The sequence below is a fragment of the Vanessa tameamea genome, chromosome 5 (assembly GCF_037043105.1).
Source record: "Vanessa tameamea isolate UH-Manoa-2023 chromosome 5, ilVanTame1 primary haplotype, whole genome shotgun sequence".
Lineage (NCBI taxonomy): Eukaryota > Metazoa > Arthropoda > Insecta > Lepidoptera > Nymphalidae > Vanessa > Vanessa tameamea.
The window spans coordinates 915576-941994 of record NC_087313.1 but is presented as its reverse complement, the minus strand read 5'-3'; the positions used below and the strand labels follow the sequence as shown (position 1 = coordinate 941994).

Below are 26419 nucleotides of genomic sequence, written 5' to 3'. Positions count from 1 at the left end.
TTTGTACCGGGTCACTTTTAATTTGTATCGGATTTGCCGTCCCATCATTTAAAAGTAATTAAATACAGAGAGCAATGTGTATTGAAATGTCATTTACAATTGACTAGATTTCCTTGAGAATGGACTGTGGCAAAGTCGGTTAGGAGGAGACATATTCTTCAATAAATTAATGTCTTTATTGTCATTTTAGTTCTATCCTTGTTAATAAGAAAAAACTTGTCAACTTGTCAATGATTACTACCATTTAAATATATTTTGTTATGTTACGTAACAGAAATCATACGTTTTATTTGTCAACATTGAATCCTTGGGATCAGAAGTTCTGTCTTACTGAAACAGTTTAGCTGAACTGTTAATATATTGCCAGTAACAACGCATATATACAGTTAGTAGTGTTAGAATTTTGTGCCTCGAAATGTACGAAAAGTCATAAATTTCACTGTGTTTTGTCATCTTCCCAACATCTCGTTAGTCTAAAATAATAAAGAGATAGAGTTAGCATCTGTATCTATAAAGGATTGCTTAGGATAAAATCTGAAAGTCACCTGACACAGATGTAAAATATAGATCAATATTGTTATTGAAATAATTTATAATTAGAGCAACCTATACATCAATACGGATACAAAATTTCTTAATAATATGTAGGAACAAAGAATTGAGTGTACGCGTCGTGCAAACACAAGAGTGTCGAGAGTGGTTCTAAAAAGGGGGGGGACGCTATAAGAGAGCGTCACGCCATTTGCGTCACGGCGTACGAGTCAATCTTACACTAACGTATTTTATATAGATGTTAAATTGTAATTTGTAATAGCCTAGGCTTCCTTAGAAAACGACAACGGTTAGGCTATTCTGTAACAAGAAACTCGAATCTCACCGCCGAACACGAAATTGAAATGCGACATTGACCATAATAAATACAAAACCGGCCAAGTGAGAGTCGGATTCGCGCACAGGACTAGCAAAACAGCAGTAGGTGCACACATTTATTGATAATGAGCAAAAATAGGTATTTATTTTATTTTATTTTTAGTATTTGTTGTTATAGCGGCAACAGAAATACATCATTTGTGAAAATATCTATAAAGCTATCTCTCGGTTCTCGAGTTACAGCCTGATTACAGACGGACAGATAGACAGCAAAGTCTTAGTATTAGGGTTCAATTTTTACCCTTTGGGTACGGAACCATAAAAACTAATGGGATACACGTATCAAAATTGCGTATCACTGTAAGTCAGTTGTCAATACTTCACGAGTGAGATACGATGTCATCATCGTGTTTCTAATTTCACATTAATGATACGCAAGTTAATAGTTCAACGTACAAACAAACACGGCGATTGTTTATTATGCAGTGTTATATTTAATCTTAGTATTAGTTAACCCTTTAGTCACTTTGTTAAATCGGAGCAGTGAGCCCTATGTATACTGACCCAGTTACGAAAACAAATGACCTAATATTTTTAGAGATAGGTAGTCGAGAATAAAAACGCTTAAAGCGCTATTTTATACGAACATAATTTTCGTTATGGAAACATTTAGTAATATCTTAAATTATTTTGTGTAATTTCGGAGTTTCAATTACAAATTATATGACGTGAATAAATTATGTAAAACAAACTTCTTTGGACGCGAAGTGAATTTTCAATACTGAAATTAAGATCTATAATGAGAAGCAATATAATTATGTAAGAGTTTGTTATTCAAAATTGCAAAAGATAGATGAAGTCTGGTCTCAGTTATTACGCAATGACCAGCGCAAAATGTACCGCAGAACGTGATCGTGATATGACAGACAGCTATAAGCGACTATTGGGTAGAGTACCGCCAAACAGTCACTGAGGTGGAATATATGTATGTATTTATGAGAGGTAGGTTCCTACCTAGCCGGGCTTCCACTAAATTCTACCAAAAAGCAATTTCTTTTTTCAAGGTACGTTTTGACATATGCTTATTTATAAATATATAACACCAAAAGATTGTCATTTTCGAAATGTTGATAGGTTTAATTAAAAAGCAAAACTTAACTAGTTTAAAGTCCGGCTATTGCATTCAAATGTTTTGTTTTGCTTACGAATAGAAGAATAATATAATTGACGTTTAAAGAAAAAAGTACTCTCATCTCACTTTGAGGATAAGGTTTGCTAATTACACCACGCTGTTCTAAATGTTCCAGATGTAGTTGGTGGATACACATCTGGCAGAATTTCATTGAAATTAGATACATTCATTAGGTTTCCTTGTAATGTTCTCCTTCACGAGCACGAGATGAATTATAAACACAAATTAAGCACTCGGATATTCAGTGGCCCATGTCCGGTTTTCAACCCGCAATCATTAGTGAAGATGCACTTGTTCTAGCCACTCGGCCATCTTGACTATCGTTCATGGAGGTTTACAATATTTTATTATATACATTATATCTGTATTGTTTATTTCTTTACGCCACCATCCTTTTATCGTAACCCACCCTGCCAATAGCAAGGTCATGATAGCATTTGTACTACAACTCAAAGATAATATTCCTATCCGTAAACAACGGATCCATTTTTTTTGTATATTAACCGAGGACATAAATGTGTGGAAACCAAAAGCTAAATATTTATACTTAATTTAAATGTAATATTTACTACGTTTTTAACAGTACAGTAACAGGCTAGTTAGTTGTTGTACATTTAAAAAAACATTGTTCAATTATATAGTATTATAGTTACAAAATATCTGTGTAGGTCTCCCATGCACAAGTTATTCTACTAACAAAGAAATTATAAATTTCTATTTCTTATAGTACCACATTTTAAGGACCAGAAAACCTGAAACAATCAGTAATAATTATTTTTTTAAATATAAAAATGCACATGTGTGGATGAAGTTTTGAACATAAGTTTCTCTAGGGCTTTCTTGAAATCAATAAAACTTCTTTTACACGCATATAGAGCCTCAAACACAAGCAACTAAACGCGAAAACGTCTCTATTTCATTGATTTAAACTAAGTAGGTGTCACCGTAGACGTCTCTACAATATCCTTCTGTTTGTCATATGAAGTAATTGCCATGTGGTTACGGCATAGTACAGTAGACCTCGTAAGTGCCTTAATCACCAGTACGTTAGTGTGGAACCATAAGTTGTATACAAACTTAATAAAATGATTCCCGAGGAGTTATGACGTCAGACACTTTTAACGCCTTATAAAATGGATCGAATCCAAAAATATAGGATAAGGATAATTACATAATGATAATGACGTCATTAAAAATTAAATATCTTATGTCTAAACCAAGTATGACGAGCTTAATCTTTTCAATATTAAGCATGCTAACAATTTAATCGAAGTATTTAAGTCAATCAGTATTAATATTATTATTAATAGAACAATTTAATTGCCTATTCATGTATATTGTATGAACAATATTATCCAGATCAGTTCAAGATATCGGGTCAGTAAGGTCGCTCTATCGCTTGTTGGATCTAGTTTCGTAGCACTTGTAGGTCGTGACGTCAATTGTCATAGCTCTCGTAGCGGTGCTACATATAAATATTCGTAGCACAGCTTGTAGAGTTTGAAATATATATGGAAACAAGTTTTGAAACAAAATAAAATATATTGACTTCGCATATAGATATAAACAAATATGTATTTATTATTTTTTTTATTATAAACGTACTAAATTCTCATAAAATTTCTTACATTAGTCTCTGTAATTATTTTTTTTTGATTCCTTATAATTTATTTCAATAAAAATATTAATTAAAAAAACATTCTAGCAATTTACTAAATTAAGGATTAAAGTAAATAATTAGGAGTTAAAAAGAGATGTCATCATCTGTGTGTTTTTTGTTCAAAACCACTATAAGTTATACTTTTGTCATTGACCATTAAAACATACATAAAACATAAACATAATCAGCCTGTAAATTTCCCACTGCTGGGCTAAGGCCTCCTCTCCCGTTGAGGAGAAGGTATGGAGCATATTCCACCACGCTGCTCCAATGCGGGTTGGTGGAATACACATGTGGCAGAATTTCGTTGAAATTAGACACATGCAGGTTTCCTCACGATGTTTTCCTTCACCGCCGAGCACGAGATGAATTATAAACAAATTAAGCACATGTAAATTCAGTGGTGCCTGCCTGGGTTTGAACCCGAAATCATCGGTTAAGATGCACGCGTTCTAACCACTGGGCCATCTCGGCTCCATTAAATTAAAACATAACACAAAATTATAGCTAAAAAACTAACTTTAAATAATATCCTAAATATATACTATATATATATATATATATATATATATATATACATATATATAATAATAAATAATACAGAATATTCGCTCCCATAAGAAATATCATAATACTTTTTAACCGGTAGTAGTTTTTTTTTCAAATTTAATTGGGACAAAATGGGCAGTACAATTATGCGAAAAAATATTTTTTCTAAATGACCGAGTTCTGAGGATTCATAAATAAAAACCCTTCTTTCAAAGACAGTTAAAAATTTTAAAAATTGTCACGTGTTGATAGCACGTTGGTGATGTTAGGGATGAATATGTTTTCTTGCACCGTCACTGTCCATGAGTGGTTGTGGTGATCCTACTTATTTTAAATAAAAATATGGCAAATAACAATAAATTTTACACACTCAAGCGTTATTTTATACACCTCTGTATTTTTACAGTGCAATTATAATATGACAAGCGCATTTAATTTTATATCTTGTTAAATTATACACTCATTAGTAATAAATTGGATAATCAGAGTCGAAAAGACACAGAACTCATAAATTATTAAAATAGTTCATTTGATTACATTTTTATATTCATGAGCAAACTATTTACTTTCAGTTCGTATTTTTTATTGGACACTAATAAACATCCTTTGTACGTAAAATATACAAAGAAAATGTTATCCTTACAAAATTCATTCAAACTTCTAAAAACGTCCAAATATATTATTTAAGAGAAAAATGTATACACATGTTTATTTCTTTACTCAAAGAAAGATGGCCGGAAAAAATGCCGAAAAGGCTATCACGGGCCGATTCTTCACAAACATACAACCTAATCCTAGTGACTTTTTATTGAAAAATAAACTTTAAGGTTACGGAGATAGGGTCCAGATCAAATGCGTAATATATTCTTGCAGGAGTATGAAACTGTACAGTCGTAAAAATGGGGCTCAGTTTGTATTCACGATGATCAACGAAGTTGGCCGAACGTATCCGGAACATTTGCGAATAATCAACAGCCTTCCTCTATAGAATGCTTACAAATAGTCGAGATCAGAGGTTGAGAACTTTTTTATTGACTCTGTTGCCCTTTTTGGCCAAAATATGTCTTTTGCATGATAATATTTGTTTGTAGATAAAAGGGTTTTTCTTTTTGAGATTTTAATGCAGCATCAACTATTTCTTAATTCTACGTTGATAATATTATCATAATAATATAACCTTAGACATAAGTAACTGTTTGGAATCAATGATAAATACCTCAAAACAAACTAACGAAAAATCTGTATCCGCATTTACTGCGATAGCTAAAAATGATTGAAAATATGCTGATAAAATTATATTTTAAAATGTACATAGAACCCTGTCCCGAAATATTGTCTTGCTATAAAATACATCACACAATTAATCTCAAGAACATTCAGAAATAAGCTTAAGACGTTTCATAAGCATAACTGACAAAATAGAAGAATTAACAGCGATTTATTATCACGCGACGTTCGGTCGAACCGTTAACGAGCCCTGAGTGTTAGTTGTCGGCTATCGTCGGCAGAATTCGGCCATCTCGGCGAGGCTGCGCGGTAACACATGCGCAGAAAGAGGCTACGCTCAAACGCTATCAGTAGGGCGAACTGACTTGCCGTACCTTGGCGACCGCGCCCGCGATATTACCGAAAAATACATTCTATTTCGGTAAATTTTCGTATACGTATACGATTTTTTGGTATGTGATATCGTGTTTTGTGTTGTGTGTGCAGTGCAATGGAGTATATGATTTCTGTGTGTGCAAGACTTTTGAAAGTGACCGCGGTTGTATTACGAGTTTCGTAATGGTGAGTCTTGATATGTGTATAATATGAATCTATAAGAGTTTTTTTGTAAGATTCAATCCTGTGAATAAGAATATGTTCGATATATAAATTATAAATTAAATAAAACTTTTATAAATAAAGCTTTTATAGTCGAAATTCAAAAGTGATAAAAAGTTTGTTTCAAACATTTTATTGCAGTTCAATTTTTAAATCATATTCAATAAATATTTTTCGTAAAAAATATTATACATTTATTTAAAATCTAACGTTCTTTAGCTGCAATCGAAAAATAAAATTTATGTTTGAAGCGTAATACGTACTAAAAAATTAATAAATTTATTTTTTTGTATATTTAAGATAATATTTATATATTCAAGCCATACATCTACTTATTTGCTTGCATAAAATATATTTAGTTTTTTTTTTTTTATGTTAAATAATTAGAACGCATAGCTTTATATAAGTAACGAATGTTGGCAATGAAAATGTGATGTTATCGCTCGATCTTTTAAATTGATTATACTGGTGTATTCTCTACAGCTTTGCGTCATTTTAATGGGGCGTTGAGGAAGTTTGAGTGGATATAATAAAGGAACTCAATAAACAACAGATTTTGCGCATAATCATTTAGAAATATTATGTGTGTATAGTTGTGTACACACATAATACTTCTAAATATTTAGTAGTTGTGGCTCCAACAATAGTCAAATATTTATATTCAAAATTATAAATATAATTCTTCCAATACAATATGATTAATGTGGAAATATTTTATGTTTTTTTTTTTTTGAAAGGCAGATAAGCAATCGGGCCTTTTGAAAATAAATGGGAAACTTAGTATAGCTGAAGTGGTACTGTAACCCACTGAAATCATAAGAAATATGAGCCTGTCATAACAGCGTCAAAATGGGGTCTAAGATGTTATTTTCTTGAGCCTATCATTTAACTGCTTTACTCAATTTTCGAACCTGAACATAACCAAACGTAATATTGATATTTGGTGGTAGGAAAACAAAGGAGTGGAGTGACTTACCCACACAGTTACAAACCCTATTACCGATCCTGGAAAGAGATGATAGAGCAGAATTGATAGAAGGCCGAATTCACTCAGCTGAGATATGAAAAACTACCAAATAGATCGGGATCCAGACAAGTTTCTTCCCTCTTGGTGGGGACAACTCGTGAACTCAGGCTTAAAACGAGCCACTCCCTGAGAAAATTTATGGTGCGAAGCATGCGGCTGCAAATGCGTTATGTCAAAATCCCGAAGCCTATCGACTCATGAAGTATAGGTTTTAGTGGATAGGAATCCCAGATAACTCGGAGTCCCTATTGATTAAATATTAAAATAATTGCTGCATTTTTAGATAAAATACATAGAAGAAAATTTAAGTGTATAACTTGTGAATATTTTGTCCACAATACCTAATGTTATGAGGATATTGGTTTCTGAAAGCTTACGACGGTATATATTTAGTATAACTCAGGCGAAGCTGGGACTTTGATTATATTTTAATCGATAGAGTAATTTGGATCATTATTTATTGGTACATTCTATTCGTCGAGTGGAAAGGATCTTGAGAAACGTTTGGAATATCTCACGTAGTAAGGTAACCTATTTTTCAACAATGTTAACAACAGAATCATTTCTTATATTAGTACTATTTTATATTGTTCTGCACGTATAAACTACATATGTCCAGTTTTTTTTTATTAAAAGCGCCAATTAGTGAATTAAAATGAGAGGCGTTGTATTTGACAAAATCACTGTAGGTATATAAAATAAAACAATAATAAAAAATGTATTTGACGCTTTGGGCAGATTTATTATACATATAGAAACATATATATATATATATATATATAAGTTTTGGATAGTATTTATATATATACATACATATATATATAAGTATGGAGCGAATTGCCTTATCTGATTGATACAAGTACAATTAAAATTGAGGTATTTTTCAATAGCCAGACGACACAGACAAAGTATTTATCAATGGATTTTTGTTACCAACTTCAGAGTAATCTTGTATTAGTGAGAAACAGGCATACGATGCAATTCGTGTTAGAAAAGGATAGCAAATTCTATGACATTCGTTTAGATATGACGCTTAAATATAGTCTGTATTACATTTTCCGTGTTGAAATTTCTTTTCTTGAGAGTTCTCGTGTGTGGCGATTTTGTAGTTTGATTTTTGGTAATTTTTTAGTGACTGGGTATTATTTCGATATTAATAGAATAAAAAAAGTGCACGCTGTTAATTTCAATACTGCTGAAGATGAATTGTTCGTTAGTCTAGTTGACAAGCACAAATTGAGAGTTCTTCTAACTCGTGTGATAGTCGACTCGTATACGCACGTGGAAGACATTAAAATTTGAAGGTATCAACAATCTAGGAAAAATAAGTCCCCGTGCACTGAAATTGATGAAGAGAACGGGAGGAGGACATCAAAATCTTCCAGATTTAAATTAAGTTTGAGAACAGATGCTAATAATAATATTAGAGATAATATCAAAGGTCTGAAATATTTAGATCGTATTCTTAAATTTTTTGTCAATATTATCAAGAATGTCCGAAACTTGATATTACTTTGGAGAAAGAAGAAATGTCTTTTGAACGAAATCATATTTTGTAATATAAATATCCCATTGTGTGACAAAAGTCTTAGTGGATGTTTTAGAGCATATTCCACAATGCGAACAAACAAACATAAGCACACGATTCACACAATACATCTCAAACAAACATAAGTACATGATTCACACAAATAAAATTTCATTGGCTAATGCTAGATCACAAAGCCACTAGGAATTTCCAATCCCTGATTCTGATGTTTTATGTACAAAGTCCGGTTTTGGGGTCTCGTAAATAATGGATACCCACGATAGAGTCTGGCCGTTCGTCACTCCTCCGGGATCGCTGCCATCACATTCGACTCACACTAGCGAATTTACCCTCCATCCTTTATCAAAAAGGGTTCCGTATCAATACAAATTCTCTTGTTTTTCCATTTAAGGCCTTATTTGTTTTATTCTTGTCTAGTTTGTGGACATCAAATTGTGTTACACTTGCGTCATTATGAATCCCTTTGTATGTATTTGTAAGTATTCTTCCATCGAGCTCGATGTAATTAGTGTTCATTCATATTTTATGTCACCAGATTAGTTGATCAAGTAATCATATCTAGCTCGGCTGAAACACAGAGAGGATGTAGAATGCACTCGTGTGTCGTGTATGATATCATTTTATAATTACTTTCATGTATTTTGTTTGATGATTAATCTCGACGCATATAATATTATATTGTGTGGGATTTTTGTTGAATAAATGAATGTTTTATTTTGAATTAAATAATTAATGTTTAAATTGGATATGTTTTAACATTTTTCAGGACCCGACTAAAGTCCTATCACGAAGATTTAATCAGCTATTGTCACATATCACCAGTTTTGTATTATGGGTATTTTTCCAGAGTTTGAAACCAAAGTTTTGGAATTTGACATCTAACTCGAATAAATTCAATACAATATATCTTCTTCATTCTTTTTCTTTTTCGTTCTTTAAAATTTAAAAAAATAAAAAAAATAATAAAAAAAAGAAAAAAAATGATTCTTTAATTTAAACTCTAAAATTAAAATATTTCAATAAACCTTTGCAATAATAACAATATTAACTTTCTGAATTAAATTGAAATGTACTCATTTTTTATATCATAACAGATGCCTAAGACAATAATATAATTACGTAAACCATATAATATGGTTTTATATGAATATAAACATAAGAATTGATAACATTTAGTGCTTAAATATAATCAAATATGAATTAAAAATAGTTACTGTGTAAATCTTGACCGCGTGGAATGGTGGCAAGAATGCTAGCAGCATTTCCACGTTGAATCGTAATTCCGATCCTCTGGGCTAAAAACGAACCAGCCCTCCTGTCACCAATGGAGGCAATAAGGCGAGGTGTTATACTTTTGATGAAGCCTTTTGCACCATTACTCCAAGGGCCAAGTATATTGAATATTGGATTTAAACCATACCTTAAAAAAGTAAAAGTATATAAAAATATATTTTATATTGAACGGGTTAAATTAAATCAAATTTACATTTATACTAATAAAATAATCTTACCTAACATTTAGTCAATACTTTTTATTCCAAGTTTTATATTATATAAAAGAAGTATCTTTTCATCAATACATATATGGTATATAAAAAAAAATAACAAATATAAATACATTTATCTTCAAACTTTAAGCTAGCGTTCTATCAAAGTATCACGCTATTGGTTAGAAGTTATGTAATCAAAATTAAGTAACTCCCTTCTCCTCCCACGACCCAGAAATAAAAAATCCAAAGTAAAAATCATAATAACCATTACGAAAGTCTAGACGAGTATATAATATGTATAAAATTTGTATCTGACTTGCTCACTTATATTTTAAAGGTTTCTAATGTGATGTAGTAAATAAACACATTTGTGTTTATAATTCATCTCTTGTTCGGCGTTGAAGGAAAACATCGTGAGGAAACCTACATGTGTCTAATTTCAACGAAATTCTGACACATGTGTATTCCACCAACCCGCATTGAAGCAGCGTGGTGGAATATGTTCCAAACCTTCTCCTCAAAGGGAGAGGGGGCCTTAGCCCAGCAGTGGGAAATTTACAGGCTAATGTATATATGTATTGCAAACGCTGGCTGAACCCTACGATATAGATCAAATTAATGTACTACAATATAATTACCTTAAAAAGGTCAAAATTTTTTACAAGCTTTTATTTAACTTTCAATGTATGTAGTAATGAAATCATGCAACTCAATTTAGAAGCAGATATCTTTAACCGATTGAGCTGATATTTTGTATACACGTTCAGTTTGGATGACAATGCATGTTAGCTGTCTGAAGTTATGCTACATCCTGCATGGCAGAACACGCAAGATGGCGGATAATTTTTTTTAAATTAATTTCTACAATATATATAAATATGGGTATCAAATAAAAGGGCTTACTGAGAAGTCAAAAATAAAATGACGTCACTGTAAACCAATATGGCGGAGTAAGTTTTTAGTATCAAACGAAAGGACTTACCGAGAATACGATTGAGAGTTTAATTACTTAAAAGTAAAGAAATAACTTTGAAACTAAAACTTTTACTGTTAACTTATAAGGTCATTTCACATTTGACACTATTTTTATGGTATGAAAGCTTGTCGCGAGATTTTAGTACACGTATTTTATTATCCTTTGCTTTCTACGACAAAATTTATCGTAAATGGCTTACTTACAAAGAGATTTTAAGCAATACAGCATTAATCTTTATCCAATGAAGTACCTTAAATACATTTTTCATTTAATATAGATCAATAAGGTCATTATTTAAATGAAAGCATTTTATTTAAATGAATATTTTCGAATATATGACAGATTAAAAATGCAGGGACAATGCGGCTTGTAACGACAAAAAAGCTGTGAACGTTATATATAAATACATTTTGTAGTCATAGTTAGTATCAGCATTGCACTCATGCGAAGCCGGGGCGGATTGCTAGTTCTATATAATTTATGTTTTATATGTGTGTCTAATCTACAGTCCAGCCGTTTAGAAGTTCAGAGCATTCACATGTACAGAATAATGATATACTTGAAGATATTTATATTACACAACGTTTACTTCAAACATAATTTTCACGAGATTTTAATCCCACTGCGTTTTGAACATCTTAACCCGCGTCTTTTTATTATCAAAGAGAGCATTTTTAGGCAAACTAGCACAGGAGGTGGTTTCGTTCCAGTTTCTATTATGAGCGATGTTTCACTGCGGTATGTAGACCACGATACGTTTTGACAATGCTTGTTTTCGGTTTAGGACTTTTTGTCTTATTGATAGGAATCTCTCATTACTTGTATATATATGTTACTGTAAAAGCTCGAACTAAGGTAAATCTTAAGATTTTCCAGTGAAACCTAAGATTTACCGACATGAGTTGGTAAATGTAAGTATTTATTATAAAGGGACGACTTTTTCGGACTTTTATAACCTAACCTAACATGTAAATCCTAAGATTTACCAAGTGAATGATGATAAAAGTTCGAATCCCAATGTTTTATGGACATTTATCATTCATAATCGGATACCAATATACATATATGGAAGCAATATTGAATCGTCATTTTAGAAGATTAAGTTAAATGTTAACGTCGGATTGTTGATACTACCGAGTCTTTCGTTTAAGAGTCCCTTTTTATAATTTGTTTTACTCATATTAAATTATTATTTTTAGGACATGGCATAGGTGGACGGATCAATGGTCCAATGGGTGCTAGTGTAAGACCGCCACCAGCCATTATGGGTATGTTGTTACTTTACTTAGCTAAATGAAGTCCCGTATACTATCAAGAATTCTTGTAGTCTATCGGTTCCTCAGCAGATAAGACTGAGATGTGTTAGTCTGCAGTAATAAGAAGCGAATTATTATTACATGATTTTCAATAATATTTTCGTTCGATTTTTCAAACGTTATTTATCGTGAATCTCGAAGTAAAGATTTATACGTGTTCAATAAGTTTGAAGAAAATTCAACTTTATAAATTATGTAGTTGTTATGAAGTCGATCTTACAAACTGAACCGTGGCTAAATTATACATTATAGTGTTAGACTACATAGTCTTTCTTGAATTTTCAACTTGTATAATTAACTGTACTATTAAGTTTTGCACTAATACATTTAAGTAAATAATGAAGAAACAGCTTCTACGGTACTTTATTTCAAAAAGTATTACGTTTAAATACTTTTAAATTAAAAATATTTTAAAGAGCATGTATGTTATTACTAAGTTATCAACACTGATTCAAGCGCTGTCTCTCCCAGTTCGTATGTCCGAAGTTATATTTCAAATGAATATAAATTGCAAAACAACAAATATTTATACTAGCGATTACCAAGGAACCGTTAAGATTTTATTTCATTGAAATCAGTTTGATCTATCTAACGTTATAACAATTTAAGTACTTTACCTGTATTGTACATAATTTTACATTATATACGCGAATAAATTAGATTATTGTAGTCTCTAAAATTTGTCTTGCTTTTGTGAATATTTATGTTTTATAATTTTAACGTGGATAATTATTATTTAAGCCGGTTTATTTCCATATCATAAATGAAACAAACTCGCTAATTTAATTAAATTTCTCATAATATTAGTTTACGACAATTCATTAAGCAATTTAGATTATTTAAATGAGCGCGTAATTATTGAATAATATAATAATATTTTGACTAATAAATAGTAAAACATATGAATTTATATTCAAATAATTGAATACAGTCACAAAACCAGAATATAATGAACTTCATAAACATTTAACCATTACTATAAAAAGACTACAAATTGTCTGGTTTTTCAAATATCGTACAAAAACTGGCATAACTAACTAGGCACAATGGCATTCTTTAAAACTTTCAACCTAACCTGATTATAACCAGTATAAGCTGAACTTCAGAAGCGAGTATTATTTAGGAGAGTTAAGCCCTAGATAAAACTCGTATAATAATTAAATATAATATTGCTAGATTTCGCTACATACGATCTCGTATTTTTCTCTTAAGCTCGTTGATATGATTTTGTGTACAGGTCATAAAAAATCGATCATGAAAAAGAGATATGTGACATCACCATCCTCAACAATTTGGATATCACTTTGATTTATTACAACGGTAACGCCTTATGCTTTGTCACTATATCTGTAGATTTAACGTTTTTGTGATAAGGCTCATTATTATGAAGAATATTTTTATTAAATTTGATATTATATAGCTAAAGATTCTCTTTTAGCGCACAATATTTTTTCAATCTAAAAAAATAACCACAATAATGAACAGTGGCGGACAAAACTTGGTGGAAGAGCTTTGTGAGGCCCCGTCTGGGTATCGCCAATGCCTATAATTCTGTCAAACAGAAAGCCACTAAAGTGAAGAAGAAGAAAAAAATTGTGATATATTTCTATTTAAATATTTCTTATTATAACAGATTCTTACTGCGATTTTCGTTATTTTATTATTTATTTAAGATTTTTTTGTATAAACACATTGAATGACAAGTTTAATGCTTTTAATACGAGATTTTGTTTCTGATTAATGAACATTATATATAATCTTCCTGAGAAATTGTGAAAATTGGACAACAAAAACAAATATCATTCGCATCTATCGTTTTTATCAAATTATCATAAAGTTCAAAGAACATCCAATGAAATAAAACTTTATAATAACGCTCCATAATATGTAGCAATCATTAAGACATCTGGATGTGATTATGATACTCTAACCATGATTACAGCCATTGACAAATAGTAATTTTATTCAAAAGTAAAATATAAAATGTAAGCTATAATAGATTCCCAAAGATGTATACGATCGAATGAGTAAGCTATATAACCCTAAAACGAAGTTGGTAGATGCATGAAGCAACACATTCGTGTAGTCCATTAGGGACTTTAAGTGACCCCTTTTCCTGTATTCGTCAAACGTAAGTGCCGGACATTTTCTTTTTACCGGGTTAACTGTATATTCTGGAAACTTCTTTCCTTTCCAGAATTCTTAACGTGGCGTTGTTAATGATTATAGTGCTTATAATCTGGAGAAAATATTAAGATTATTTCTTGAACAACAGATACGATTAAATAAATTAATGTTTAAAATTAGTAAACGCGCTAACAAAGGAAAACCTTAAATAGTTTGGTCCATATTTTCTAACAATAAATCGTCGTTAATCACTTTCCGCGAAAAACCGATACATTCGTCTGGTCCATTAGCGATTGCTACCTTTTTTAGTATTGGAAACGAAAACACATCACGCTAAAATTTTTACTCCAATGGATTTAATAGAATTCTTCAGAACTTCCAATGATTAGATAATTTTTTGCAACGTAAACGTCATGCTTTACAAGATTAAAGTCGCTCAAAGTTTCAATGATTTGTCGTTAAATAATTTTGATAATAATACTTTTAGCAAATATTTAATAGCTGCCATCATTAACTCTGACAGGGCACAAACTCACGCGAACATCAAAAACAAAGGAAACGTAACTCAAACAGTTCGCACCACATTTCCTACCAATAAAACGTCGGTATTTGCGTAAAAGCGATACATCCGCCTGGTCCATTAGCGACTTTAAGTGTCCCCTTTCCCGGATTCGTCACGAAGGCCGAAGCGCTAAAGGTTTTTCTTTTAACCGGGTTAATAGTATCTTATTTCAGGGCTGATTGTGGAAGAAACGGGGTTTTAAATGTGGTACCAATATTTCGATGATTCGATTCTATTTATATAATTTGATAAGTATGTAAAGTGCAATGCTGTTCTTGGATTATATATAATATTTTAAAATTATTTATTTTATGGCAAGAAAACTTTCGACAGAGATTTTTTTCTCTGTGGAATCATTTAGTGAATACCCCACTGCTGGGAAAACGGAGTTATTCCAATGGGAATTGGTAGATACATATTTACTTGATGGTAAGGCTTTGTGGTTAGCCCGTTTGGGTATGTTTAGTTATAATACTCAATTGTTGTCTTCGGGTTTGAGGAGTGATTTAGCCAGTGTAACCACAAGTGTATTGGCTACGAAAGGAATGGTGTAGGTTAATATTACGTACAGGGTCCAAAGGAGAGATGGCTCATTTGACTTGCTTCCTAGCTAACATATAAAAAAGGTCATAAAAATAAACACATATCTAAGAAATTAATACGATACATGCAAGTTAGCTTACAATGTTTTCCGTCACCGAAAAAATTGTAAACATAAATTGAGCACAAGAAAGTCCAGTTCTTCTGATGCAGGTTTGGCTCCTTAGCCTTTGTTTAAGATTTATGTGTTTCACAAGCCAATGAGCTATCTTAGGTTTACAAGGCAATATTTCTATAAATATTATAAACACTTTTAATTGGCGTCATCGATTCAATAATATCAATTTAATTCTGGAATTTATTTTTCATTTCTATAATTTACTTTCCGATCTCTCGATCGGTTAGGATAATTTAACTTTGCTAAATCAATTATAAGAAAAAGCTATCCTAGCTAACGCATTCTTGATTCCGAAACTAAGTGAAGTCGAAATGTGTTCAAGAAAACTTTTAAACAGTCTCATTTCCATATAATTGTTCTGCAAATGAGACTCAGGTAGATAGTATTAAAAAATTCTAGGTTATGTAGGTGAGCTAACAGTTGCTTTGTGGAGGTAAAAGAGGTAAAAGTTTATAAGGACGCTTAGCAGAGGAACTTAGCTTAATTACTCGTATCTGGGGAACTTTCGTGAAAGATCTGAGCTCTCACGGCAACAAAAGTTACCGTTTTTTGTTTTAAGTTTCAATTTTATTCTAGAATTTCGTGTTTTGATTTTGTGGTGAATGAACTTGTATGGATTTGTTTTATTATTTATTTTTCTATAACAAATAAACAGGCGATGCACTTTGTTTTTATTTTTTATTTAATTACATTTAGTGCATGTCTTGATGATTGTGTTACTTCTAAACTTGACTGATACATGTATGATATCGTAAAATATAATAATATGTTGTATATATTCTTTATTATATTAAGACAAACGTTAAGCAACGACCTGATAAGTGACGCTGAAATTTTATATGTATAGACAAATATAATTCAAGTGAAAAGTGCATAATTAGTTTCAAAATGTAATTACTTTTAAATTGAAAAAAAAAATATCCTAATTAGTGACATCATGGACGCGTTATTATATTGAATTGAATGGAAGTTAATACAATACCCTATAAAATACTAGCTAGTGGCTAGGATAAATATCCTTCTTTTAAGCGAAGACCTTTTGTAAACGTCTTCGATATGAATTCGATTCTTCATTTGTCACGTTGCGATGTTACAACTAAATAACACTCTAAACTATAAAACCTAATTCGGAATTTACGAAACTCCACTTCTAAGGTTGTTGGTTATGATTTACAAATTTCGCGCGGGTAAAGCCGCAGTTTCAGCTAGTATATTAAATAAACATACTTCTCTTCACATTTTCCTCAATAGTCTTACCATTTTTAGTGTTATATTTTTCATACAACAATTTATTAAGATTAAGGTTAATAATTATAATGATGATAAAGAATTTAACCTTCGCAAGTATTTTCATAGTTCATGTCGTACAGGTAAATTAAGCTTACGGTATCGATATAGCGCATCCGCGGTCCCTCCCGTGTGATGCTCCGCTCGTGGCACGATGGCGCTCTTCTTAGGGGCGAAGGTGGACACGCCTCCCTCGCACTCCCTGCTAGTGCGTGCGGCAGCACGAACTAGAAAATGTGAAAACATTTATGTTCTAAACTAATCACTAATTCGTATTTAATTCGCCCACTCAGTACTTATAGAGATTAATAACTTTTAGCTCTGATTATAATTTTTTTATTATTATTATTACTATTTGATCGTTACTGTGAATAATTTAATTTCGCTCGGTTTATTATTAAAGTATCTGTTTCTCAGAATCTTAATTTATCTCGCTTAGTAAATCTAAATTATAAAGTAATATTATAATCTCACTAATTGTAGGCAATTTTGCGGGGTGGCGCGCACGTTATTTTGTGCAAAACGGTACTGCTTTTAATGCTGTATTTGACTTTGAACGAAACATTTTATAACTCTGGATTGACGATTGATTAACGGGATAAAATGGTTAATACATCAAGTATCTGTGTATCAGTAAATAAATAAAGTATATTTATTCGGATCCCATGTTACGATAATTTAGAAAAAAATATTTTCCCCTTTCAATAAAATTTTCTAAAGATAAATAATTTAAATAGTGAATTATAGAGAACTTGTTGTCGCTAACGGCTTCGCTTACGCCAGGTATTAGATATAAAAAAGTAGCCTATGTCCTTCCTTGGAGTTCAAGCTTGCTTCAAGCCTAATCAAATTTAGTTCTGTGGTTTGGCCGGGAAAATAGGCGATAGACAGAGTTACTTCCGCATTTATAATATTAGTAAAGATATCATATCGTTTCTTTATTGTTTGTGATTAATATTATATGGAAATAGTCTAAATTTATTGTAAAAAATATAAAACTTAAAGCGCTGTGAACATCTGCCACATATGACGGCAATAATTTTTGATGTACACTATTTGGCTCAAGATTTGCAGCCATTTCCAAGCAACCTCGAAATTTGGCAACGATCGTGACGAGTCGCATCAGTGAAATATTCACCATTGAAGTTTGAAGAAACTTAACTTTCGGATATAAGTAAAAAAAAATAACCCTCAAAGATTGTTTTTTTGTATATTACTTCTTATACTTATGAAATTTAGTAAATAGAAAACTCATAGAAATAAAGGGTGTATAAATATTTATTTCTACACGATGTATAACGCAAAAATAATAATAATATAGGAGTTTTAAAAATGGAACATATAACAGTTACCCGAATCGAAATCCAATTGTAGTCGGAGTTACTTGATCCAATATTATAAAGGATCACGAAACAAATATAGCAGCAATAAAAGTACGTCGTTCCATAGCGTTACTATCTAACTCGGACATTCAAATACAAATGTTACGTGTTACTGAACGGAAGCAGGCTAGCTGACCTTTCTTTGAAAATATGTGGTAGCAACAATGATAGTGAAATATTACTAACCTTTTTTTATTCAAGAAAATACCAGTAATAAATATTTTGTTCTCAAAATATAATTGTTCGCAATTTCTCACATATTCTGATGTATTTCCAGTAGATTGAATTACTTTAGTAACTTTTTGAAAACATATATATATTTTTATAGGAAAAATATTTGAAAACGCAATTAGGTAGGTATTTTTATAACTTATTTTTATCAGAAATATTTTGTTTATTTTCTTCATGGGTAGATTTACTTATAATTTTTTGAAGAAAAAACAGATAAGAGAACTGTTTATAAAATATAACTAAAATGTCTGACAATGAACGAAAATATTTAATACAAAATAAAAACAAAAACTAGCTACTAACCCGTTCATGAATATATTAATATGTACTTATAAGGAAACTAGGTTAGGTACATACAAATGATCAGGGGAAATTGAAGCTGTTTAGTTAGGTTCGCTATCCTTTCGTCGCCTATCTTAAAGTTTCCACTGCGTCATAAAAATAATTTATTATTTCGTCACTGACCAGACGGAGAGGGTATAGCTGGTGTTGTAGTGTGTATTCCGGTGTATTAAGGCGTGTCTAGGCGTCCTAGGTACCAGCGAGCCCCACATACTCACACACTTCATGCGAAGGAAACGCGTAATACGTTTATAAATAAAAATAAATAAAGGTTAGCTGTTCTTTAATTTTGCGTATAACAATAATCAACGATCTGAAAGAATTTTTTATTGTAACTTGCAAAGCAAATCATAATAATACGATCTGTTGGATGTCGTGCAATTTATAACCTGGGCCCAAAAGATTCGTTAAGAGGTAAATTTAAAGAAATTAAAATAATGACTGTCGCTTCTCAATTTGTTTTTGATAATGTTATGTATGTACGCAAAAACATAAAGGATTTTCCCAGAAATTGTGACGTACATTCTATTAACACTAGGAACAAGAATAAACTTGTTACTCCAAGTACCCGATTAATCAGGGTTAGTAACTCTTTTTTGGGGCAATGTATACGTTTTTACAACAAAAACGTTCAAAATTATTCAATTGTAAAATTCAAAAGAATCGTTAAAGAGTGTTTGTGTGCTAAAGGATATTACAACACTAATGACTTTTTAGTTGACTGCACATCTTGGGAATGAAATGATCGCCTCCAGGCTGTTTCAAATAACTAAAGTATAATTATTATTGTACATGCAAAATGAAAAAAAAAAATATCCCGCTGAGTTTCTTTCGTCGGTTATTCTCAGGTCCGAGGTGTTAAATTCCGAACCGGTGGTAGATTTTTGATCAATAAGCAAGTATAAACACTTCTATATTGAATAAAGGTTTTTGACTTTGATAACTTTTTCTTGGAAGTTCAAAGTGTACATTTTTGGTATAAGATTTTTGGCATGTACTATGAATCTATTACCTAAGAGCGGCAATTCAGTTCACGTGAGAGATGATATCCTCGCATCCAAACCGTTTCATTACTAAAATTACAATGGATTTACAATTCGACTTTTGAAATTTGACTTAGAACTAGTCATTATCAATTTAAAAGAAAATAACTTAACAATGTAAATTATATGCAGTGTATTTAATATTAATAAATTTTTACTCTTTTTTCAGTCGTGATGGATTTCCCGACCCTTTAGATTAAAAGAGAGGAGTTATATATTTTACTTGCGCTTGAGCTTACACTAGCCAGTCCAATGTTCCATGATAATGCCCTTAATTGGTTGGGGAGACATCACGGTTTCATAACAGTACCTAAAAAATTCATTATTTTTTCTTCATATGGTGTTTCAATTTGGATATATGTCTCCTGAAGATTTAAGTAGTCAAGAGGTCATTGGTGGTTGGTCGTATGTCTGAAAAACAATTAGTATAACATGGCTATTGCAAACGTACGTAAGAAAAATAATACTCTTTGCATGTAAAAAATCCTATCTCCATAAGTAGTATATTTACGGAATAACAAGCCCAATTACCTAAAATGTTTTGTGCAAAATGGGAACAAGGTTCGAGTGACGGTCGATATCTCTTAGTAAATGTTCTGCGTATAAAGACTTTCAAAGTGTTTGAAATAAAGGCTTAGCGGTGGGTCCTATATTCTAGCAAGGGATAAACGATTTATGTTAGTCTTTTCAAGTTGAAGAGAAGCAGTGAAAATTTTGTCTTAATAAAATTGCTTGTGAAGATATTCTTTTTGAATTAAAGATTTGCAGTAAACATGGTCCTTAATGATTTATCAGTTTGTAGTACATACTTAATTTTGAACTAAATTAATTTTTACTTGGTGGTAGAACTTTGTGCAAGCCCGTCTGGGTAGGTATCACCCACACATCAGATATTCTACCGCCAAACAACAGTACTCAGTGTTGTTGTGTTCCGGTTTGAAGGATGAGTAAGCCAATGTAACTACAGGTTCAAGGGACATAATATCTTAGTTTTCAAGGTTGATGGCGCATTGGCGATGTAAGGAATGGTCAATATTTCTTACAACGACATTGACTACGGGTGGTGGTGACCAGCAGATGGCCCATTTGCTCGTCCGCCAACCAATACCATAAAAAAAAAAAATCTTATCATACAAAGTCAATGAAAACTACTTTTTCTTCCAATTTAACATTACTTTAAAAAAAAACCTTAATTATTAAAATTGCTATATTTTGCTCTTGAATCATGAAATTATTTATTTTAAGGCTAAGCTTTAATACTTCGTATTCCTGAATTCAAGCTTAGACCAGTGGGTTGAGTTGCTTTTATTGCCATTAATGATATTTTTCTCAACACGACCATTAAGTAAAAAAAGACACAAACGAAGCATGTTTGCTTTCAATGATATTTACAAAGGCTTCTGTTGACAAGAAAAAAGAATCATTTTTATTCCATCAAGGATAATAAAGTTACCTTCCTGTACCTAAATACAAGATAATTTCGTCGAAATAAAATACAAAAGGAAAATCGATGGGAAGGTCATTTTTTAAGAAGTAATAATATTAATTCAATTGAAGATTGTATAATTTCAGACAAACAACGTCAGAGAAAAACATTATATACAAAAGGGATTCCCCGAAGAAAGGAATATATGTGACGATATATAAATATGTTTCCATGTAAAAATTGTATTTAAGTAATGTTATATTACTTGAAGATCTGGCTAGTACCTTGTAGGTCTAGTAGCTATATATAAGGCCGCAGATCTCGACCAATATTTTTTATCGAAACGACCTGGGGTTTGAACCTAGGTCGGGCGAAAACAATATATTGGGTTTTTTCTATAAAATTTCGCAGTAATAGCGTATAATCTCGACCCCCACAAAGCACGTAAAGTCATTGACCTGCTCCTGAACTCTTTCTAGTCATGTTGGATTTGTGTTTGCCCACTCACATGTTCACTATAATACTTCCTGCGTAGGCTGGTCTCCCTTGGGTCAATCGCCATTGCCGAAATCAGTTTACAAGCGTTTTGATTTTTGGCGCTACAATTAATGTTGATTTGTTGGTGGTACTGCTACCAAGCCTTACCAATAATATGTTATCACATTCTTGTACTTTGAAATAATTGTGATTTGTAAAATTTGTAAGAAAATGGTATATTCAGTTCAAATCAAGCTATCATTCTCATTTTCTTTCGTTTTTCTAAAATAATTGACATTGCAAAATTGCAATAATGACTTTAAAGCACGATACAGATCCTAGACGACGGTCTAGTGAATTCTAGCTGAAACGATCTGCCAGTCAGTGATTCACTGTCCAACGACGACAGATCCATTTTGCTTGACTGACGTCTAACGACTGACTCTCTTTATCACGATTACCTTGGCTGACTGTAACGTTAAGTATTTTCCGGTATTTACGCTACAAGACGTTTAGTAGTGGAAATTTTATTTCCACGTATTTATGTAAAAGTGAGGTAACAGCCTGATGTCCCAATTCTGGGCGAAGGTGTTTTCTCCTCTTAAGGAAAAGTTTCCTAGTTTAAGGGACTTGTCCCAACATGTCGTACCAGTGTGAGTTGATACATACAAATTAAACATATGAAAACTCGTTGTTACTTGCTTGGAAATCCCCTACATGTAAAGTTTAAACATCACCCACAAAGAATGTGTATCTAAGTGTAATTTAATCTTCGTAGCATTTTATTTCTTCACATCTCTAAATTGCATTTTACGTTATAAAAATTGTGCGGTATTACTTAGTAAGTTCTCTCACAGACTCCGTGCTGAGGCACTTATATTTTATGAATCTTCCTTGAGCTGCGTAAGTTTTTTCTAACACCTTAATGTATCTTGTGATCTTATTCTTGTGTGATAGAGAGTTCTTAAATTAGCAGTAACTTTATAATAAATATATAAAAAGTGTAACTTCTTTCTTCTTTTAACTTAGTGAAACTTCTTTTTTAAGTTAATATTTTCAAGGTCAAATTGAAGCGATAGACGTGCTGAACTGTGTTCTATGGTTTATGATAAAAATAAATTTAATTCAGTCACATTACCTGTAAACACTATTCTTTGATGATGATGTCATTAATGACGCTGATTTATTGACATCGCTAACTGGCTAAAATGGCTAGGCTTTTAATTGGACTAATAATTAATCTAGCTGTCTGCAAAATATTTTATATAAGTAGGGATGCAAATACTTTTGCCAAAAACAAATCTGTCCTCCAACACGCCTAATATTCTCATGCAATTCGGGACGATCGGAAAATGACAGTCGAACCGATATTAGTCTTGGTTACAGATAATTATCCTCGATGAAAAAACCTATATCGATACGTCCACATATTTTTTATACGAAAGAACATTTTTGATGGTATATGCACCTCTCTTTTTAAAACATTTATATTGAGACAAATAATAATGTGCCTTGAAATATCTGTAAAATATGCGAAGGTTTTCATTTAGAAGTTTGTACCAATAAATGTCTTATGAGGCTGAATACTTTTTGCGTAAAGGTCGATCAATCAAAATATTCGGAGGAAAATATAAAAAGTTAAGATTTACTGGAAGGACGATGGAGTTTGCAAATTTTTTTCAGAAAAAGTGATCGTCTGCGTAGGTTTGCGACTTCATAAATATCTAACGAAATAATAACCACTTCCATTCAAATTCAAAACAAATTATCTGATAATCAAATTAAAACTAACATAATATCACTAGAGCCGAGATGGCCCAGTGGTTAGAACGCGTGCATCTTAACCGATGATTTCGGGTTCAAACCCAGGCAGGCACCACTGAATTTTCATGTGCTTAATTTGTGTTTATAATTCATCTCGTGCTCGGCGGTGAAGGAAAACATCGTGAGGAAACCTGCATGTGTCTAATTTCAACGAAATTCTGCCACATGTGTATTCCACCAACCCGCATTGGAGCAGCGTGGTGGAATATGCTCCATACCTTCTCCTCAACGGGAGAGGAGGCCTTAGCCCAGCAGTGGGAAATTTACAGGCTGATTATGTTTATATTTATAATATCACTATTAATAATTTTCCGACAAATATTTGAGGAACACGTACCTTGATCCATCTTAAAAAATTTATTTGATTGTGTGATCGTTTCTTCATTCGCTAGTATTTCTCTATATTGTCATTATATAATTCGTTGTCTGCATGAATGATGCATGAATACATTCTCAAAATCGTTGATGTAATTAATTTTACTGAGTAGTCTTCAAACTTTGAGATAATGTATATTTAATTATTTATTGGTTTTTCTTTGTGGAATCCACCTTCAAATATATAGTAATACATTTAATTGACATAAGAAATTTGTTTGATGATGATATTTGTAATTTATTTGATAGGTCTTTGTGCAATTTCGCCTGTGTAGGTACCACTCACACATCATTTATTCTACCAAAGATCGGTTATAACTTAGCATTGTTATGTTTGAGACTTGAATGAGCGCCTTTAGTTTGGCAACTTAGCCGATACTTCAAAAATACTCGTCTTATTATATCTTGAATAAATTTTGTTTGATATTAACTTTGTCCAACTAATAACGATAAGATATTGAAAAGTTTTTGTATAAATATCTCGAGAAAGATCAATCTCAATCCAAGTCCAATGTTTACAATCAATCGCGGTAGAACAAATATAGACAACCATCTCCTATTGTAATTGCCCAAGACACACATCAACAGAGATTTCCAATCGTATAAATAATTCCCAATCGTAATTCATAAAAAAAAATTAAAAAATATACGTTCGTTAATTTGAATGCCGACTCATTCAAATAAATGGCGTAATTAAAATTAAAATTGTTCATACTTTTTTACCCTAACAACGATTTATTTTTTAAACATATTTCATGCCCGATAGTCTAAAACATTATGTTATATTGATTCGCTTGGTGAATTAAAAAGTCGATATCATACTTTTTTATTCCCTAAATCTTATATTCAAAGGGACGGTTAATCCAGTTCGAATGGAAATAGTTCAGATGAAATCTACGCTTTTCGTGTATTTTAAGGCACAAGACACACACACATATCCATCTTCTAGACTCCGGACTGTTACTGATTTTTTTTTCGACAGAAAACAATGATATCAAGCCACTAATCCGACGAAGGCGCTAAATAATTTAAAAGTTAACCAACTTTGAGTTGTGTGACGTCTTGTGATATAGTGGAAACGAGACAGTTTATTATATACAGACACACAAGAAAAATACCTAGAAAATATTGTTCAACCACCTATTTGACCTTTGCAGATATTCTACATATTCGTACAGATAAAAAGTGGAGATGTAAAATATGAAGAAGTGAGAATATCTAAATCAAAGTTGACACGCTCGTAAAGATAAATCTGAACTTCAGCGTGGCGACGTGATTGGAAATTCTGAAACGTTCAAATCTCACAGATCAAAGTACGTTTGACACCGAATCCTTTAACGATAATTCAGAAATTTGATATTTAAGATCTTTTATAAAAGGAACACTTCTTTATCAAACTCGATCGTGAAATCTGTGAATTTATAAGAGGTATTAGATGAACGTGTTTTTCAAACAATTTAACTGTTGAATATATATTTATATAATATTCGAAATTCAAAATAATATCTACATTGTATAAAAGAAAGTCGCTTTCCATCGTCTGTATGCTTAAATCTTTTAAACTGAGCAACGGATTTTAATGTAGTTTTCATTATTAAACAGAGTTATTTAAGGAAAGTTTATATATTGTAGAATGACATTAAAAAGTCGAGAATTTGAAGTTTCAAGAAAAAAATGTTTGCTCTATGAAGCCGGGACGAGTAGGTAGTATATATTAATCACTACCTCAACAGAATAAACACTAAACACCGCTGTATGATGTGATAGTTGTAAGTACTGTTTTGTCATTGTCTTAATGCAGAAAAATAAATAAATTAGGGTTTTAAACAATGAATGGTGCGCCTAAAATCACACGAATATATATATTGAATTTTGTACTTGTGTAGCTACAACACAGAGTACGAAATACTAATGGGATGAAACTCATTGAATCTGATTTAGATCTTGGGTGCTCTGTGGAATTAAGCTCAGTTTCATATGTATATAGTAAATAATCATTGTTATTATACGTAATATTATTATTATTACTTTTTAACAATTTAAACGTGTCTATCCCATTTATTATAATTACTAGCCTGATGGCCCAGTGGTTAGAACGCATGCATCTTAACCGATGATTTCGGGTTCAAACCCAGGCTAGCATCACTGAATTTTTCATGTGCTTAATTTGTG

At 31.7% G+C, this 26419-nt stretch overlaps 1 protein-coding gene across 2 annotated transcripts in view; it reads left to right on the top strand.

The window, feature by feature from the left end:
* Nucleotides 1-5835: 5835 nt before the first annotated feature.
* Nucleotides 5836-26419, top strand: part of Nlg3 (Neuroligin 3) — a 119374-nt gene continuing 98790 nt past the window's right edge. For both annotated transcript variants that reach the window (XM_026629047.2, XM_026629046.2), the window contains exon 1: nucleotides 5836-6059. The gene's annotated coding sequence lies outside the window, so the exon portion shown is untranslated. The remainder of the gene's footprint in view (nucleotides 6060-26419) is intronic.